Source organism: Chrysemys picta, unplaced genomic scaffold, assembly GCF_011386835.1.
Source record: "Chrysemys picta bellii isolate R12L10 unplaced genomic scaffold, ASM1138683v2 scaf34, whole genome shotgun sequence".
Classification (NCBI taxonomy): Eukaryota; Metazoa; Chordata; order Testudines; family Emydidae; genus Chrysemys; species Chrysemys picta.
In genome coordinates, this window is record NW_027052741.1 from 121,151 (window position 1) to 140,724 (window position 19,574).

The window sequence follows — 19,574 nt, forward strand, 5'->3', positions numbered from 1 at the left end:
TGGTGCCATCTGAATTCTAGGCATGGAAAACACTAGTTTAAGGTGGCAGAATTTTATTCCCTCCCTGGGATTTTGTCCCGTAGAATCACTGGGGATATTAGGAAAACAACAAGGAGTCTGGTGGCACCTTAAAGACTAACAGATTTATTTGGGCATAAGCTTTCGTGAGTAAAAACCTCACTTCTTCGGATGCATAGAGTGAAAGTTACAGATGCAGGCATTATATACTGACACATGGAGAGCAGGGAGTTACTTCACAAGTGGAGAACCAGTGTTGACAGGGCCAATTCAAAAATCAGGGTGGATGTAGTCCACTCCAAATAATAGATGAGGAGGTGTCAATTCCAGGAGAGGAAAAGCTGCTTCTGTAGTGAGCCAGCCACTCCCAGTCCCTATTCAAGCCCAGATTAATGGTGTTGAATTTGCAAATGAATTTTAGTTCTGCTGTTTCTCTTTGAAGTCTGTTTCTGAAGTTTTTTTGTTCAATGATAGTGACTTTTAAATCTGTAATAGAATGACCAGGGAGATTGAAGTGTTCACATACTGGCTTATGTATGTTACCATTCCTGATGTCCGACATGGGGACATTAGGGTTTGTCCTTTTCCTTTTACCTTTTCCTCCATCCCTCCTTCCTTTCTCTTCATCTCTTACTTCTTTTGTCCTTTCTCTTGTTCCCCTCACACCACCAGGAGTGGTGTTTGTGTCTGTGTGTGTCTGTGTGTGTATGTGTGTGTGTGTGTGTGTGTGGTGCTGATGGTTCTCTTCTCCTCCCCTTGTGGGGAGTTGATCCAAAACTGTGGGGTTGAAATAGTGCTTGGACCCCACTGACAGTAGATGCTGCCATTGTGTGACTTAGCATTAGTGTCTGGGATGACTTGGGTCAAGATCTCAACCTCCCTGCAACCCACTTCACTGCTGTCAGAATCCCTCCTGCACACCCTGTTAGAGCCGCCTCCCAGCCCAACCTGTGTCGGGGTGGAGAAGAGGGTTCTGATGACTTGAGCTGTGGTTTGGAGGTGGAATATCTGTGAAGGGCACTGAGCAGGAGGTAGCAGGAGCTCACCCTACAAGGAGGGGGGTTGGCTCTGGAGGTTTCTAGAAAGGACAAGAAGACTCCATTTTGGGGTTCAGGAGGTGAATTCATCTCTCATTGATGGGCAGGTGCTGGGTGGAAATACTGCTGGTTCCAGGTTCCCTTAATTCCCCCTGATTCCTCGGGGCGTTTGAGTCTCTGACAGGTTCTCGTTCCCTTGCAGCAGGAGGACGTCACGGCCAAAAGTGATGCACCAGCTCCGCATCATCCGGCACTTGCGCCAGATTCCTGAGACACTGCAGGGGCTGTGCCTCTGAGGCCATCAGCAACTCCCGCTCCCTGCTGCAGGTACTGCTCTGGCTCACTGTAAATGGGGAGCTAGTGGAAGGGGAAATGGAGCCCCCTGGCACTCACTAAAAGGGAAAGTGATGGATTCTCCATCTCTTAATGTCATTTAATTTAGACTAGATACCTTTCTGGAATGTTTGTGCCCAAAAAGTAACTATTGTACTATACAGGAAGCCCATGATATGCAGGGGCTTAGATGAGATGCTCTAAAGGTCTCTTCTGGCCATAAAGTGTAATAATTTTGGAAACAGTGAGTGTAGCATTGGGAGCAGCCTCTGATGTTTTATTGTCTAGCCGGCTTGCTTCCTAGAATGAAGACCCATTGAGTGGGGTGATTCACACAGAGTAGCTCAAACCTTCAAAGTGTCAGGCCAGCAGGAGGACATTAGCACTTCAGGGTTTGGTTCGGTGTGGCAGTGACACCACAAAGGCCTTTTGCAGGACGTCAGCTTATTGGTCAAATGTGTTAGGGAGGTGGTGACCTCAGAGAGAGATGCTGACATCAGAGAGAGATGCTGACATGAGGGCCAGGGAAAGCTCAGAGACCCCTCTGGCTTTGCTTCAGCAAGTCTCCTCCTTGAGGTCTCTCTTTGAGGAAAGTAAGTGCCTCGGAGAGGTTTGTATCCTGTTCAGTCTGATCCACCTGGTGCCAGCTGAATTCTAAGCATGGAAAACACTAGTTCAAGGTGGCAGAATTTTATTCCCTCCCTGTGATTTTGTCCCGTAGATTCACTGGTGACATTAGTGTTTGTCCTTTTCATTTTACCTTTTCCTCCATCCCTCCTTCCTTTCTCTTCATCTCTTACTTCTTTTGTCCTTTCTCCTGTTCCCCTCCCACCACCGGGAGTGGTTTGTGTGTCTGTGTGTGTTTGTGTGTTGCTGGGGGTGCTCTTCACCTCCCTTTGTGGGGAGTTCATCCAAACCTGTGTGGTTGAAATAGTGCTTGGACTCCACTGACAGTAGATGCTGCCATCGTGTGGATTAGCATTGGTGTCTGGGATGACTTGGGGCAAGATCTCAACCTCCCCGGAACCCACTTCACTGCTGGCAGAATCCCTCCTGCCACCCCTGCTAGAGCCGCCTCCCTGGCCAACCTGGGTGGGGGTGGAGAAGAGGGTTCTGATAACTTGAGCTGTGGTTTGGTGGTGGAACATCTGTCAAGGGCACTGAGAGGGAGGTAGCAGCAGCTCACCCTTCAAGGAGAGGATTTGGCACTGGAGGTTACTAGAAAGGACAAGAAGACTCCATTCTGGGGTTCAGGAGGTGAATTCATCCCTCAGCGGTGGGCAGGTGCTGAGTGGAAATACTGCTGGTTCCCGGTGCCCTTAATTCCCCCTGATTCCTCGGGGCGTTTGAGTCTCTGACAGGTTCTCGTTCCCTTGCAGCAGGAGGACGTCACGGCCAAAGTGATGCACCCGCATCATCCGCCACTTGCGCCAGGTGCCTGAGACACTGCATGGGTTGTTCCTCTGAGTCTTTCAGCAACTCCCGCTCCCTGCTGCAGGTACTGCTCTGTCTCACTGTAAATGGGGAACTAGTGGAAAGGGAAATGGAGCCCCCTGGCACTCACTAAAAGGGAAAGTGGTGGATTCTCCATCTCTTGATGTCATTGAAGGAAGACTAGATGCCTTTCTGGAATGTGTGTGCCCAAAAAGTAACTATTGTACTATACAGCAAGCCTATGGTATGCAAGGGGTTAGATGAGATGCTCTAAAGGTCTCTTCTGGGCATAAAGTCTACAAATTTTGGAAACACTGAGTGTAGTATTGGGAGCAGCCTGTGATGTTTTACTGTCTAGCCGGCTTGCTTCCTAGAATGAAGACGCATTGAGTGGGGTGATCCACAGAGAGTACCTGTGTCAAGGCTGTATCCCCACTTTGAAGTTTAGGGTACAAATGTAGGGGCCTGCATGAAAACTTCTAAGCTTAACCACCATCCCAAGGCTAATTTCCTCCCCTGGGTAGCCTTGAGAAACCTTTCACCAATTCCCTGGTGAATACAGATCCAAACCCCTTGGATCTTAAAACAAGGAGAAATTAACCATCCCCCCTCCTTCCTCCCACCAACTCCTGGTGAATCAAGATCCAAACTCCTTGGATCTTAAAACAAGGAAAAATCAATCAGGTTCTTATAAATAAGGCTTTTAATTAAAGAAAAAGGTAAAAATCATCTCTGTAAAATCAGTATGGAAATTAACCTTACAGGGTAATCAAACTTAAAGAGCTCAGAGGACTCCCCTCTAGTCTTAGGTTCAAAGTACAGCAAACAAAGATAAACACTCTAGTAAAAGGTACATTTACAAGTTGAGAAAACAAAGGAAAACTAACACGCCTTGTTTGAAATAGGAGAGACTTGTTTAGAAAGATGTGGAGAACCTGGATTGATGTCTGGTCCCTCTCAGTCCCGAGGGCGAACACCCACACAAACAAAGAACACAAACAAAAGCCTTCCCCTCCCCAAGATTTGAAAGTATCTTGTCCCCTTATTGGTCCTTTAGGTCAGATGCCAGCCAGGTTACCTGAGCTTCTTAACCCTTTACAGGGAAAAGGATTTTGGAGTCTCTGGCCAGGAGGGATTTTATAGTACTGTACACAGGACAGCTGTTACCCTTCCCTTTATAGTTATGACAACCTCAAACCTTCAAAGTGTCAGGCCAGCAGCAGGACATTAGCACTTGAGGGTTTGGTTGGGTGTGGCAGTGACATCACAAAGGCCTTTTGCAGGATGTCAGCTTATTGGTCAAATGTGTTAGGGAGGTGGTGACCTCAGAGAGAGATGCTGACATCAGCCTGGCAGGACAGGAGCACAGGGCCAGGGAAACCTCAGAGACCCCTGTGGCTTTGCTTCAGCAAGTCTCCTTCTCAAGGTCTCTCTTTGAGGACTGAGAGAGTATTAGGGTTCACGTACGTGAGTGCGTGCAGGAGCCTCTTTCGAGTTTTCTCCTTTCCTTTTACTGATTTTACTAGAAAACAGACGTCCCTGTTTAGAAGGTAAGAGCCTCCAAGAGGTTTTGGCAGCTGCTCAGTCTGATCCACGTGGTGCCAGCTGAATTCTAGGCATGGAAAACAGTAGTTTAAGATGGCAGAATTTTATTCCATCCCTTGGATTTTGTGCCGTAGAATCACTGGGGACATTAGGGTTTGTCCTTTTTGTTTTACCTTTTCCTCCATCCCTCCTTCCTTTCTCTTCATCTCTTACTTCTTTTGTCCTTTCTCCTGTTCCTCGAAAACTGTGGGGTTGAAATAGTGTTTGGACTCCACTAACACTAGATGCTGCCATCCTGTGGCTTAGCATTAGTGTCTGGGATGACTTGGGGCAAGATCTCAACTTCCCCGCAACCCACTTCACTGCTGCCAGAATCCCTCCTGCCCCCCCTGCTAGAGCCGCCTCCCTGGCCAACCTGGGTGGGGGTGGAGAACAGTGGTTTTTTCATACATTCATAGATTATCGGACTGGAAGGGACCTCGAGAGGTCATCGAGTCCAGTCCCCTGCCCGCGTGGCAGGACCAAATACCATCTAGACCATCCCTGATAGACATTTATCTAACCTACTCTTAAATATCTCAAGAGATGGAGATTCCACAACCTCCCTCGGCAATTTATTCCAGTGTTTAACCACCCTGACAGTTAGGAACTTTTTCCTAATGTCCAACCTAGACCTCCCTTGCTGCACTTTAAACCCATTGCTTCTGGTTCTATCCTTAGAGGCTAAGGTGAACAAGTTTTCTCCCTCCTCCTTATGACACCCTTTTAAATACCTGAAAACTGCTATCATGTCTCCTCTCAGTCTTCTCTTTTCCAAACTAAACAAAGCCAATTCTTTCAGCCTTCCTTCATAGGTCATGTTCTCAAGACCTTTAATCATTCTTGTTGCTCTTCTCTGGACCCTTTCCAATTTCTCCACATCTTTTTTAAAATGCGGTGCCCAGAACTGGACACAATACTCCAGCTGAGGCCTAACCAGAGCAGAGTAGAGCGGAAGAATGACTTCTCGTGGCTTGCTCACAACAGACCTGTTAATACATCCCAGAATCAGGTTTGCTTTTTTTGCAAGAGCATCACACTGTTGACTCATATTTAGCTTGTGGTCCACTATAACCCCTAGATCCCTTTCTGCCGTACTCCTTCCTAGACAGTCTCTTCCCATTCTGTATGTGTGAAACTGATTGTTCCTTCCTAAGTGGAGCACTTTGCATTTGTCTTTGTTAAACTTCATCCTGTTTAACTCAGACCATTTCTCCAATTTGTCCAGATCATTTTGAATTATGACCCTGTCCTCCAAAGCAGTTGCAATCCCTCCCAGTTTGGTATCATCCGCAAACTTAATAAGCGTACTTTCTATGCCAATATCTAAGTCGTTGATGAAGATATTGAACAGCGCCGGTCCCAAAACAGACCCCTGCGATACCCCACTCGTTATGGCTTTCCAGCAGGATTGGGAACTATTAATAACAACTCTCTGAGTACGGTTATCCAGCCAGTTATGCACCCACCTTATAGTAGCCCCATCTAAATTGTATTTGCCTAGTTTATCAATAAGAATATAAAAAAAGCCTCATCCACCTCTTCCACCTGATTAGGTGGCCTGTAGTAGACTCCTAGCATGACATCTCCCTTGTTTTTTACCCCTTTTAGCCTAACCCAGAGACTCTCAACACTTCCGTCTCCTATGTCCATCTCTACCTCAGTCCAAGTGTGTACATTTTTAATATACAAGGCAACACCTCCTCCCTTTTTCCCCTGTCTATCCTTCCTGAGCAAGCTGTACCCATCCACACCAACATTCCAATCATGTGTATTATCCCACCAAGTTTCAGTAATGCCAACAATGTCATAGTTGTATTTATTTATTAGCACTTCCAGTTCTTCCTGCTTATTCCCCATACTTCTCGCATTTGTATATAGACATCTAAGATACTGGTTTGATGTTTCCTCCCAGTTTTGTCCTGACCCTCCTTTCCCTCTGACAATATAGCCCACACTCCCTCTCGTTTTTGACCCATCTCCCCGGTCTCCATGTTCCCCACTTACCTGTGGGCTTTGCTCACCTGTCCCCGTCGAACCTAGTTTAAAACCCTCCTCACTAGGTTAGCCAGTCTGTGTCCAAAGGTACTAATAACTTGAGCTGTGGTTTGGAGGTGGAACAGCTGTCAAGGGCACTGAGGGGGAGATAGCAGGAGCTCATCCTTCAAGGAGGGGGGTTGTCACTGGAGGTTACTAGAAAGGACAAGAAGACTCCATTCTGGGGTTCAGGAGGTGAATTCATCCCTCAGTGGTGGGCAGGTAGTCAGTTTAAATACTGCTGGTTCCAGGTGCCCTTAATTCCCCCTGATTCCTCGGGGCGTTTGAGTCTCTGACAGGTTCTCGTTCCCTTGCAGGAGGAGGACGTCACGGCCAAAGTGATGCACCCGCATCATCCGCCACTTGCGCCAGGTGCCTGAGACACTGCAGGGGCTGCGCCTCTGAGGCCTTCAGCAACTCCCGCTCCCTGCTGCAGGTACTGCTCTGTCTCCCTGTAAATGGCGAGCTAGTGGAAGGGGAAATGGAGCCCCCTGGCACTCACTAAAAGGGAAAGTGGTGGATTCTCCATCTCTTGATGTCATTGAATGAAGACTAGATGCCTTTCTGGAATGTGTGTGCCCAAAAAGTAACTATTGTACTATACAGGAGGCCTATGATATGGAGGAGATTAGATGAGATGCTCTAAAGGTCTCTTGTGGCCAGAAAGTCTCCTACTTTTGGAAACACTGAGTGTAGTATTGGGAGCAGCCTCTGATGTTTTACTGTCTAGCCGACTTGCTTCCTAGAATGAAGACGCATTGAGTGGGGTGATCCACAGAGAGTACCTGTGTCAAGGCTGTATCCCCACTTTGAAGTTTAGGGTACAAATGTAGGGGCCTGCATGAAAACTTCTAAGCTTAACCACCATCCCAAGGCTAATTTCCTCCCCTGGGTAGCCTTGAGAAACCTTTCACCAATTCCCTGGTGAATACAGATCCAAACCCCTTGGATCTTAAAACAAGGAGAAATTAACTATCCCCCCTCCTTCCTCCCACCAACTTCTGGTGAATACAGATCCAACCCCCTTGGATCTAAAAGAAGGAGAAATTAACCATTCCCCTCCTTCCTCCCACCAACTCCTGGTGAATCAAGATCCAAACTCCTTGGATCTTAAAACAAGGAAAAACCAATCAGGTTCTTAAAAATAAGGCTTTTAATTAAAGAAAAAGGTAAAAATCATCTCTGTAAAATCAGTATGGAAATTAACCTTACAGGGTAATCAAACTTAAAGAGCTCAGAGGACTCCCCTCTAGTCTTAGGTTCAAAGTACAGCAAACAAAGATAAACACTCTAGTAAAAGGTACATTTACAAGTTGAGAAAACAAAGGAAAACTAACACGCCTTGTTTGAAATAGGAGAGACTTGTTTAGAAAGATGTGGAGAACCTGGATTGATGTCTGGTCCCTCTCAGTCCCGAGGGCGAACACCCACACAAACAAAGAACACAAACAAAAGCCTTCCCCTCCCCAAGATTTGAAAGTATCTTGTCCCCTTATTGGTCCTTTAGGTCAGATGCCAGCCAGGTTACCTGAGCTTCTTAACCCTTTACAGGGAAAAGGATTTTGGAGTCTCTGGCCAGGAGGGATTTTATAGTACTGTACACAGGACAGCTATTACCCTTCCCTTTATAGTTATGACAACCTCAAACCTTCAAAGTGTCAGGCCAGCAGCAGGACATTAGCACTTCAGGGTTTGGTTGGGTGTGGCAGTGACATCACAAAGGCCTTTTGCAGGATGTCAGCTTATTGGTCAAATGTGTTAGGGAGGTGGTGACCTCAGAGAGAGATGCTGACATCAGCCAGGCAGGACAGGGGCCCAGGGCCAGGGAAACCTCAGAGACCCCTGTGGCTTTGCTTCAGCAAGTCTCCTTCTCGAGGTCTCTCTTTGAGGACTGAGAGAGTATTAGGGCTGACGTATGTGAGTGCGAGCAGGAGCCTCTTTCGAGATTTCTCCTTTCTCTTTACTGATTTTACTAGAAAACAGACGTCCCTGTTAAGAAGTTAAGAGCCTCGGAGAGGTTTGTAACCTTTTCAGTCTGATCCACCTGGTGCCAGCTGAATTCTAGGCATGGAAAACACTAGCTCAAGGTGGCAGAATTTTATTCCCTCCCTGGGATTTTGTCCCGTGGAATCACTGGGGACATTAGGTTTTGTCCTTTTCGTTTTACCTTTTCCTCCATCCCTCCTTCCTTCCTCTTCATCACTTACTTCTTTTGTCCTTTCTCCTGTTCCCCTCCCACCACCAGGAGTGTGTGTGTGTGTGTGTGTGTGTGTGTGTGTGTGTGTGTGTGTGTGTTGTTGGCGGTGCTCTTCACCTCCCCTTGTGGAAAGTTGATCCAATACTGTGAGGTTGAAATAGTGCTTGGACTCCACTGACACTAGATGCTCCCAACCTGTGGCTTAACATTACTGTCTGCGATGACTTGGGGCAAGGTCTCAAGGGGGGCTCCCCGCAACGCACTTTTCTGCTTTCAGAATCCCTGCTGCCCCCCCAGCTAGATCCGCCTCCCTGCCCAACCTGGGTGGGGGTGGAGAAGAGGGTTCTGATAACTTGAGCTGTGGTTTGGAGGTGGAACAGCTCTCAAGGGCACTGAGCTGGAGGTAGCAGGAGCTCATCCTACAAGGAGTGGGGTTGGCACTGGAGGTTACTAGAAAGGACAAGAAGACTCCATTCTGGGGTTGAGGAGGTGAATTGCTCAAAGGTGTTAGGGAGGTGGTGACCTCAGAGAGAGATGCTGACATGAGCCAGGCATGACAGGAGCACAGGGCCAGGGAAACCTCAGAGACCCCTGTGGTTTTGCTTCAGCAAGTCTCCTTCTCGAGGTCTCTCTTTGAGGACTGACAGAGTATTAGGGTTCACGTATGTGAGTGGGAGCAGGAGCCTCTTTCGAGTTTTCTCCTTTCCTTTTACTGATTTTACTAGAAATTAGTTAGAAGCAACAAAGCACATTTGGGGATTTTTCGATGGTTGGGGTCTCTGGTGATTGGTTCCATATAAGATGGGGGAAAAAAAATGGAGTCTCCTTCCTTGGAGGTTTTTAAGGCCCGGCTTGACAAAGACCTGGCTGGGATGATTTAGCTGGGAATTGGTCCTGCTCTGAGCATGGGGTTGGACTAGATGACTTCTTGAGGTCCCTTCCAACTCTGATATTCTATGATTCTATGATTCTATGAAAACAGACTTCCCTGTTGAGAAGGTAAGAGCCTCCAAGAGGTTTTGGAACCTCCACAGTCTGATCCATCTGGTGCCAGCTGAATTCTAGGCATGGGAAACACTAGTTCAAGGTGGCAGAATTTTATTCCGTCCCTTGTATTTTATCCCGTAGAATCACTAGGGATATTAGCGTTTGTCCTTTTCATTTTACCTTTTCCTCCATCCCTCCTTCCTTTTTCTTCATCTCTTACTTCTTTTGTCCTTTCTCTTGTTCCCCTCCCACCACCAGGAGTAGTGTGTGTGTGTGTGTCTCTGTGTGTATTGCTGGGGGTTCTGTTCACCTCTCCTTGTGGGAAGTTCCTCTAAAACTGTGGGGTTGAAATAGTGCTTGGACTCCACTGACACAAGATGCTGCCATCCTGTGGCTTAGCATTAGTGTCTGGGATGACTTGGGGCAAGATCTCAACCTCCCCTCAACCTCTTCACTTCTGGCAGATTTCCTTCCGGCCCCCCCGCTAGAGCCGCCTCCATGCCCAACCTGGTTGGGGGTGGACAAGAGGGTTCTGATAACTTGAGGTTTGGTTTGGAGGTGGAACAGCTGTCAAGAACACTGAGTGGGAGGAAGCAGGAGCTCACCCTAGAAGGAGGGGGGTTGGCACTGGAGGTTACTAGAAAGGACAAGAAGACTCCATTCTGGGGTTCAGGAGGTGAATTCATCCCTCAGTGGTGGGCAGGTGCTGAGTGGAAATACTGCTGGTTCCAGGTGCCCTTAATTCCCCCTGATTCCTCGGGGCGTTTGAGTCTCTGACAGGTTCTCGTTCCCTTGCAGGAGGAGGACGTCACGGCCAAAGTGATGCACCCGCATTATCCGCCACTTGCGCCAGGTGCCTGAGACACTGCAGGGGCTGCGCCTCTGATGCCTTCAGCATCTCCTGCTCCCTGCTGCAGGTACTGCTCTGTCTCCCTCTAAATGGCGAGCTAGTGGAAGGCGAAATGGAGCCCCCTGGCACTCACTAAAAGGGAAAGTGGTGGATTCTCCATCTCTTGATGTCATTGAATGAAGACTAGATGCCTTTCTGGAATGTGTGTGCCCAAAAAGTAGCTATTGTACTATACAGGAGGCCTATGATATGCAGGGGCTTAGATGAGATGCTCTAAAGGTCTCTTGTGGCCATAACGTCTACAAATTTTGGAAACACTGAGTGTAGTATTGGGAGCAGCCTCTGATGTTTTACTGTCTAGCTAGCTTGCTTCCTAGAATGAAGACGAATTTTGTGGTGTGATCCACAGAGCGTAGCTCAAACCTTCAAAGTGTCAGGCAAGCAGCAGGACATGAGCACTTTTGGGTTTGGTTGGGTGTGGCAGTGATATCACAAAGGCTTTTTCAAGGACCTCAGCGTACTGGTCAAAGGTGTTAGGGAGGTGGTGACCTCAGAGAGAGATGCTGTCTTCAGCCAGGGAGGACAGGGGCTTACGACCAGGGAAACCTCAGAGACCCCTGTGGCTTTGCTTCAGCAACTCTGCTTCTCGAGGTTTCTTTTTGAGGACTGAGAGAGTATTAGGGTTCACGTATTTAAGTGCGAGCAGGAGCCTCTTTCGAGTTTTCTCCTTTCCTTTTACTGATTTTACTTGAAAATTAGAAGGTAAGAGCCTCCAAGAGGTTTTGGAACCTGCTCAGTCTGATCCATCTGGTGCCAGCTGAATTCTCGGCATGGAAAACAGTAGTTTAAGGTGGCAGAATTTTATTCCCTCCCTGGAATTTTGTCCCGTAGAATCACTGGGAACTCTAGGGTTTGTCCTTTTCGTTTTACCTTTTCCTCCATCCCTCCTTCCTTTCTCTTCATCTCTTACTTCTTTTGTCCTTTCTCTTGTTCCCCTCACACCACCAGGAGTGGTGTGTGTGTGTGTGTGTGTGTGTGTGTGTGGTGCTGTTGGTTCTCTTCACCTCCCCTTGTGGGGAGTTGATCCAAAACTGTGGGGTTGAAATAGTGCTTGGACCCCACTGACAGTAGATGCTGCCATTGTGTGACTTAGCATTAGTGTCTGGGATGACTTGGGTCAAGATCTCAACCTCCCTGCAACCCACTTCACTGCTGTCAGAATCCCTCCTGCACGCCCTGTTAGAGCCGCCTCCCAGCCCAACCTGTGTCGGGGTGGAGAAGAGGGTTCTGATGACTTTAGCTGTGGTTTGGAGGTGGAATGTCTGTGAAGGGCACTGAGCAGGAGGTAGCAGGAGCTCACCCTACAAGGAGGGGGGTTAGCTCTGGAGGTTTCTAGAAAGGACAAGAAGACTCCATTGTGGGGTTCAGGAGGTGAATTCATCTCTCATTGATGGGCAGGTGCTGGGTGGAAATACTGCTGGTTCCAGGTTCCCTTAATTCCCCCTGATTCCTCGGGGCCTTTGAGTCTCTGACAGGTTCTCGTTCCCTTGCAGCAGGAGGACGTCAGGGCCAAAATGATGCACCAGCTCCGCATCATCCGGCACTTGTGCCAGGTGCCTGAGACACTGCAGGTGCTGCGCCTCTGAGGCCTTCAGGAACTCCCGCTCCCTGCTGCAGGTACTGTTCTGGCTCACTGTAAATGGGGAGCTAGTGGAAGGGGAAATGGATCCCCCTGGCACTCACTAAAAGGGAAAGTGATGGATTGTCCATCTCTTAATGTCATTTAATTTAGACTAGATACCTTTCTGGAATGTTTGTGCCCAAAAAGTTACTATTGTACTATAGAGGAAGCCCATGATATGCAGGGGCTTAGATTAGATGCTCTAAAGGTCTCTTCTGGCCATAAAGTGTAGTAATTTTGGAAACACGGAGTGTAGCATTGGGAGCAGCCTCTGATGTTTTACTGTCTAGCCGGCTTGCTTCCTAGAATGAAGACGCATTGAGTGGGGTGATCCACACAGGGTAGCTCAGGACATTAGCACTTCAGGGTTTGGTTGGGTGTGGCAGTGACATCACAAAGGCCTTTTGCAGGACGTCAGCTTATTGGTCAAATGTGTTAGGGAGGTGGTGACCTCAGAGAGAGATGCTGACATCAGAGAGAGATGCTGACATGAGGGCCAGGGAAAGCTCAGAGACCCCTCTGGCTTTGCTTCAGCAAGTCTCCTCCTTGAGGTCTGTCTTTGAGGAAAGTAAGTGCCTCGGAGAGGTTTGTATCCTGTTCAGTCTGATCCACCTGGTGCCAGCTGAATTCTAGGCATGGAAAACACTAGTTCAAAGTGGCAGAATTTTATTCCCTCCCTGTGATTTTGTCCCGTAGAATCACTGGGGACATTAGTGTTTGTCCTTTTCATTTTACCTTTTCCTCCCTCCCTCCTTCCTTTCTCTTCATCTCTTACTTCTTTTGTCCTTTCTCCTGTTCCCCTCCCACCACCGGGAGTGGTTTGTGTGTGTGTGTGTGTGTTTTGCTGGGGGTGCTCTTCACCTCCCTTTGTGGGGAGTTCATCCAAACCTGTGTGGTTGAAATAGTGCTTGGACTCCACTGACACTAGATGCTGCCATCGTGTGGATTAGCATTGGTGTCTGGGATGACTTGGGGCAAGATCTCAACCTCCCCTCAACCCACTTCACTGCTGGCAGAATCCCACCTGCCACCACTGCTAGAGCCGCCTCCCTGGCCAACCTGGGTGGGGGTGGAGAAGAGGGTTTTGATAACTTGAGCTGTGGTTTGGTGGTGGAACATCTGTCAAGGGCACTGAGAGGGAGGTAGCAGCAGCTCACCCTTCAAGGAGGGGATTTGGCACTGGAGGTTACTAGAAAGGACAATAAGACTCCATTCTGGGGTTCAGGAGGTGAATTCATCCCTCTGTGGTGGGCAGGTGCTGAGTGGAAATACTGCTGATTCCCGGTGCCCTTAATTCCCCCTGATTCCTCGGGGCGTTTGAGTCTCTGACAGGTTCTCGTTCCCTTGCAGCAGGAGGACGTCACGGCCAAAGCTATGCACCAGCTCCGCATCATCCATCACTTGCGCCAGGTGCCTGAGACACTGCAGGGGCTGTGCCTCTGAGGCCTTCAGCAACTCCCGCTCCCTGCTGCAGGTACTGCTTTGGTTTACTGTAAATGGGGAGCTAGTGGAAGGGGAAATGGAGCCCCCTGGCACTCACTAAATGGGAAAGTGGTGGATTCTCCATCTCTTGATGTCATTTAATGAAGACTAGATGCCTTTCTGGAATGTGTTTTCTAAGAAAGTAACTGTTGTGCTCTACAGGAAGCCTATGATATGCAGGGGGTTAGATGAGATGCTCTAAAGGTCTCTTGTGGCCATAAAGTCTCCTAATTTTGGAAACACTGAGTGTAGCATTGGGAGCAGCCCCTGATGTTTTAGTGTCTAACCGGCTTGCTTCCTAGAATGAAGACGCATTGAGTGGGGTGATCCACACAGAGTTGCTCAAACCTTCAAAGTGTCAGGCCAGCAGCAGGACATTAGCACTTCCGGGGATGGGTGTGTGTGGTAGTGACATCACAAAGGCCTTTTCAGGACCTCAGCCTATTGGTCAAAGGTGTTAGGGAGGTGGTGACCTCCGAGAGAGATGCTGACATCAGCCAGGCAGGACAGGAGCTTAGGGCCAGGGAAACCTCAGACACCCCTGTGGCTTTCATAGAATCATAGAATCATAGAATATCAGGGTTGGAAGGGACCTCAAGAGGTCATCTAGTCCAACCCCCTCTTCAAAGCAGGACCAATTCCCAACTAAATCATCCCAGCCAGGGCTTTGTCAAGCCGGGCCTTAAAAACCTCCAAGGAAGGAGACTCCACCACCTCCCTAGGTAACGCATTCCAGTGCTTCACCACCCTCCTAGTGAAATAGTGTTTCCTAATATCCAACCTGGACCTCCCCCACTGCAACTTGAGACCATTGCTCCTTGTTCTGTCATCTGCCACCACTGAGAACAACCGAGCTCCATCCTCTTTGGAACCCCCCTTCACGTAGTTGAAGGCTGCTATCAAATCCCCCCTCATTCTTCTCTTCTGGAGACTAAACAATCCCAGTTCCCTCAGCCTCTCCTCAAAAGTCATGTGCTCCAGACCCCTAATCATTTTTGTTGCTCTCCGCTGGACTCTTTCCAATTTTTCCACATCCTTCTTGTTGTGTGGGGCGTGTCGGAGAAAAACAGAGTTCTCACTATTTGTTTAGGTACAGCAAGTCAGATGCTTTATTAACTCTCACAATTGCCCAGAGGGAGAGAGCTAAGCAGGTCTCTCCCAGGTAACTAATTACAGCAAGCATTTATACCTTTCATTACAGAAATAACGAGGGACAGCTGCGTTTTGTTTATACATAGGCCATCTTGATATCTCATTTCTTCACTTGTTTTGACTCTTGCCAACATACAATATTTTCTATACCTTATCTACACAAGGTCTTCTACACCTTATCTATACCAGGTCATAATGACTTCTTACACAGTTCTTTCTCACCCGCCTCACACATTCCTCGCTTCTACAAATCTCGCGTTATTAGGGTTACAGTTAGCCTAACTCTTGCTAACGAACTGTCATTCATTGCATCCCCTTCCTGTCAGCTCTTTCTCTGCTTCCACAGGCCCAAAACTGGACACAGTATTCCAGATGAGGCCTCACCAATGTCGAATAAAGGGGAACGATCACGTTCCTCGATCTGCTGGCAATGCCCCTACTTATACAGCCCAAAATGCCGTTAGCCTTCTTGGCAACAAGAGCACACTGTTGACTCATATCCAGCTTCTCGTCCACTGTGACCCCTAGGTCCTTTTCTGCAGAACTGCTACCTAGCCATTCGGTCCCTAGTCTGTAGCAGTGCATGGGATTCTTCCGTCCTAAGTGCAGGACTCTGCACTTGTCCTTGTTGAACTTCATCAGGTTTTTTTTGGCCCAATCCTCTAATTTGTCTAGGTCCCTCTGTATCCGATCCCTACCCTCTAGCGTATCTACCACGCCTCCTAGTTTAGTGTCATCTGCAAACTTGCTGAGAGTGCAGTCCACACCATCCTCCAGATCATTAATAAAGATATTAAACAAAACCGGCCCCAGGACCGACCCTTGGGGCACTACTCCGCTTGAAACCGGCTGCCGACTAGACATGGAGCCATTGATCACTACCCGTTGAGCCCGACGATCCAGCCAGCTTTCTATCCACCTTACAGTCCATTCATCCAGCCCATACTTCTTTAACTTGGTGGCAAGAATACTGTGGGAGAGCGTATCAAAAGCTTTGCTAAAGTCAAGGAATAACACATCCACTGCTTTCCCCTCCTCCACAGAGCCAGTTATCTCATCATAGAAGGCAATTAGGTTAGTCAGGCACGACTTCCCCTTGGTGAATCCATGCTGACTGTTCCTGATCACTTTCCTCTCCTCTAAGTGTTTCATCATTGATTCCTTGAGGACCTGCTCCATGATTTTTCCAGGGACTGAGGTGAGGCTGACTGGCCTGTAGTTCCCCGGATCCTCCTCCTTCCCTTTTTTAAAGATGGGCACTACATTAGCCTTTTTCCAGTCATCCGGGACCTCCCTCGATCGCCATGAGTTTTCAAAAATAATGGCTAATGGCTGTGCAATCTCATCCGCCAAGTCCTTTAGCACCCTCGGATGCAGCGCATCCAGCCCCATGGAGTTGTGCACGTCCAGTTTTTCTAAATAGTCCCGAACCACTTCTTTCTCCACAGAGGGCTGGTCACCTTCTCCCCATATTGTGCTGCCCAGTGCAGCAGTCTGGGAGCTGACCTTGTTCGTGAAGACAGAGGCAAAAAAAGCATTGAGTACATTAGCTTTTTCCACATCCTCGGTCACTAGGTTGCCTCCCTCATTCAGTAAGGGGCCCACACTTTCCTTGACTTTCTTCTTGTTGCTTACATACCTGAAGAAACCCTTCTTGTTACTCTTAACATCTCTTGCTAGCTGCAACTCCAAGTGTGATTTGGCCTTCCTGATTTCACTCCTGCATGCCTGAGCAATATTTTTATACTCCTCCCTGGTCATTTCTCCAATCTTCCACTTCTTGTAAGCTTCTTTTTTGCGTTTAAGATCAGCAAGGATTTCACTGTTTAGCCAAGCTGGTCGCCTGCCATATTTACTATTCTTTCTACACATCGGGATGGTTTGTTCCTGCAACCGCAATAAGGATTCTTTAAAATACAGCCAGCTCTCCTGGACCCCTTTGCCCTTCATGTTATTCTCCCAGGGGATCCTGCCCATCTGTTCCCTGAGGGAGTCAAAGTCTGCTTTTCTGAAGTCCAGGGTCCGTATTCTGCTGCTCTCCTTTCTTCCTTGTGTCAGGATCCTGAACTCGACCATCTCATGGTCACTGCCTCCCAGGTTCCCATCCACTTTTGCTTCCCCTACTAATTCTTCCCTGTTTGTGAGCAGCAGGTCAAGAAAAGCTCTGCCCCTAGTTGGTTCCTCCAGCACTTGCACCAGGAAATTGTGCCCTACACTTTCCAAAAACTTCCTGGATTGTCTGTGCACCGCTGTATTGCTCTCCTAGCAGATATCAGGGTGATTAAAGTCTCCCATGAGAACCAGGGCCTGCGATCTAGCAACTTCTGCTAGTTGCCAGAAGAAAGCCTCGTCCACCTCATCCCCCTGGTCTGGTGGTCTATACCAGACTCCAACCACGACATCCCCCTTGTTGTTCACACTTCTCAACTTTATCCAGAGACTCTCAGGTTTTTCTACAGTTTCATACCGGACCTCTGAGCACTCATACTCCTCTCTTACATACAATGCAACTCCCCCACCTTTTCTGCCCTGCCTGTCCTTCCTAAACAATTTATATCCATCCATGACAGTACTCCAGTCATGTGAGTTATCCCACCAAGTCTCTGTTATTGCTTCAGCAAGTCTCCTTCTCGAGGTCTCTCTTTGAGGACTGAGAGAGTATTAGTGTTCACATGTGTGAGTGCGAGCAGGAGCCTCTTTGGAGTTTTCTCCTTTCCTTTGACGGATTTTACTAGAAAACAGACGTCCCTATTTAGAAGGTAAGAGCCTCCAAGAGGTTTTGGAACCTGCTCAGTCTGATCCATCTGGTGCCAGCTGAATTCTAGGCATGGAAAACACTAGTTTAAGGTGGCAGAATTTTATTCCCTCTGTGGGATTTTGTCCCGTAGAATCACAGGGGACATTAGTGTTTCTCATTTTCGTTTTACCTTTTCCTCCATCCCCCCTTCCTTTCTCTTCATATCTTACTTCTTTTGTCCTTTCTCCTGTTCCCCTTTCACCACCAGGAGTGGTGTGTGTGTGTGTGTGTGTGTTTGTGTGTGTGTTGCTGGGGGTGCTCTTCACCTCCCCTTGTGGGGAGTTCATCCAAAACTGTATGGTTGAAATAGTGCTTGGACTCCACTGACACTAGATGCTTCCATCCTGTGGCTTAGCATTAGTGTCTGGATGACTTCAGACAATATCTCAACCTCCCCGCAATGCACTTCACTGCTGGCAGAATTCCTCCTGCCCCCCCTGCTAAAGCCGCCTCCCTGCCCAACCTGGGTGGGGGTGGAGAAGAGGGTTCTGATAACTTGAGCTGTGGTTTGGTGGTGGAACAGCTGTCAAGGGCACTGAGGGGGAGGTAGCAGGAGCTCACCCTACAAGGAGTGGGGTTGGCACTGGAGGTTACTAGAAAGGACAAGAAGACTCCATTCTGGGGTTGAGGAGGTGAATTCATCCCTCAGTGGTCGGCAGGTGCTGGGTGGAAATACTGCTGGTTCCAGGTGCCCTTAATTCCTCCTGATTCCTCGGGACGTTTGAGTCTCTGACAGGTTCTCGTTCCCTTGCAGCAGGAGGACGTCACGGCCAAAGGGATGCACCAGCTCCGCATCATCCTGCACTTGCGCCAGGTGCCTGAGACACTGCAGGGGCTGTGCCTCTGAGGCCATCAGCAACTCCCGCTCCCTGCTGCAGGTACTGCTTTGGTTTACTGTAAATGGGGAGCTAGTGGAAGGGGAAATGGAGCCCCCTGGCACTCACTAAAAGGGAAAGTGGTGGATTCTCCATCTCTTGATGTCATTGAATGAAGACTAGATGCCTTTCTGCAATGTGTGCGCTCAAAAAGTAACTATTGTACTATACAGGAGGCCTATGATATGCAGGGGCTTAGATGAGATGCTCTAAAGGTCTCTTGTGGCCATAAAGTCTACAAATTTTGGAAACAGTAGTATTGGGAGCAGCCTCTGATCTTTTACTGTCTAGCCGGCTTGCTTCCTAGAAAGAAGACACATTGAGTCGGGTGATCCACAGAGAGTACCTGTGTCAAGGCTGAATGCCCACTTTGAAGTTTAGGGTACAAATGTAGGGGCCTGCATGAAAACTTCTAAGCTTAACCACCATCCCAAGGCTAATTTCCTTCCCTGGGTAGCCTTGAGAAACCTTTCACCAATTCCCTGGTGAATACAGATCCAAACCCCTTGGATCTTAAAACAAGGAGAAATTAACCATCCCCCCTCCTTCCTCCCACCAAGTCCTGGTGAATCAAGATCCAAACTCCTTGGATCTTAAAACAAGGAAAAATCAATCAGGTTCTTAAAAATAAGGCTTTTAATTAAAGAAAAAGGTAAAAATCATCTCTGTAAAATCAGTATGGAAATTAACCTTACAGGGTAATCAAACTTAAAGAGCTCAGAGGACTCCCCTCTAGTCTTAGGTTCAAAGTACAGCAAACAAAGATAAACACTCTAGTAAAAGGTACATTTACAAGTTGAGAAAAGAAAGGAAAACTAACACGCCCTGTTTGAAATAGGAGAGACTTGTTTAGAAAGATGTGGAGAACCTGGATTGATGTCTGGTCCCTCTCAGTCCCGAGGGCGAACACCCACACAAACAAAGAACACAAACAAAAGCCTTCCCCTCCCCAAGATTTGAAAGTATCTTGTCCCCTTATTGGTCCTTTAGGTCAGATGCCAGCCAGGTTACCTGAGCTTCTTAACCCTTTACAGGGAAAAGGATTTTGGAGTCTCTGGCCAGGAGGGATTTTATAGTACTGTACACAGGACAGCTGTTACCCTTCCCTTT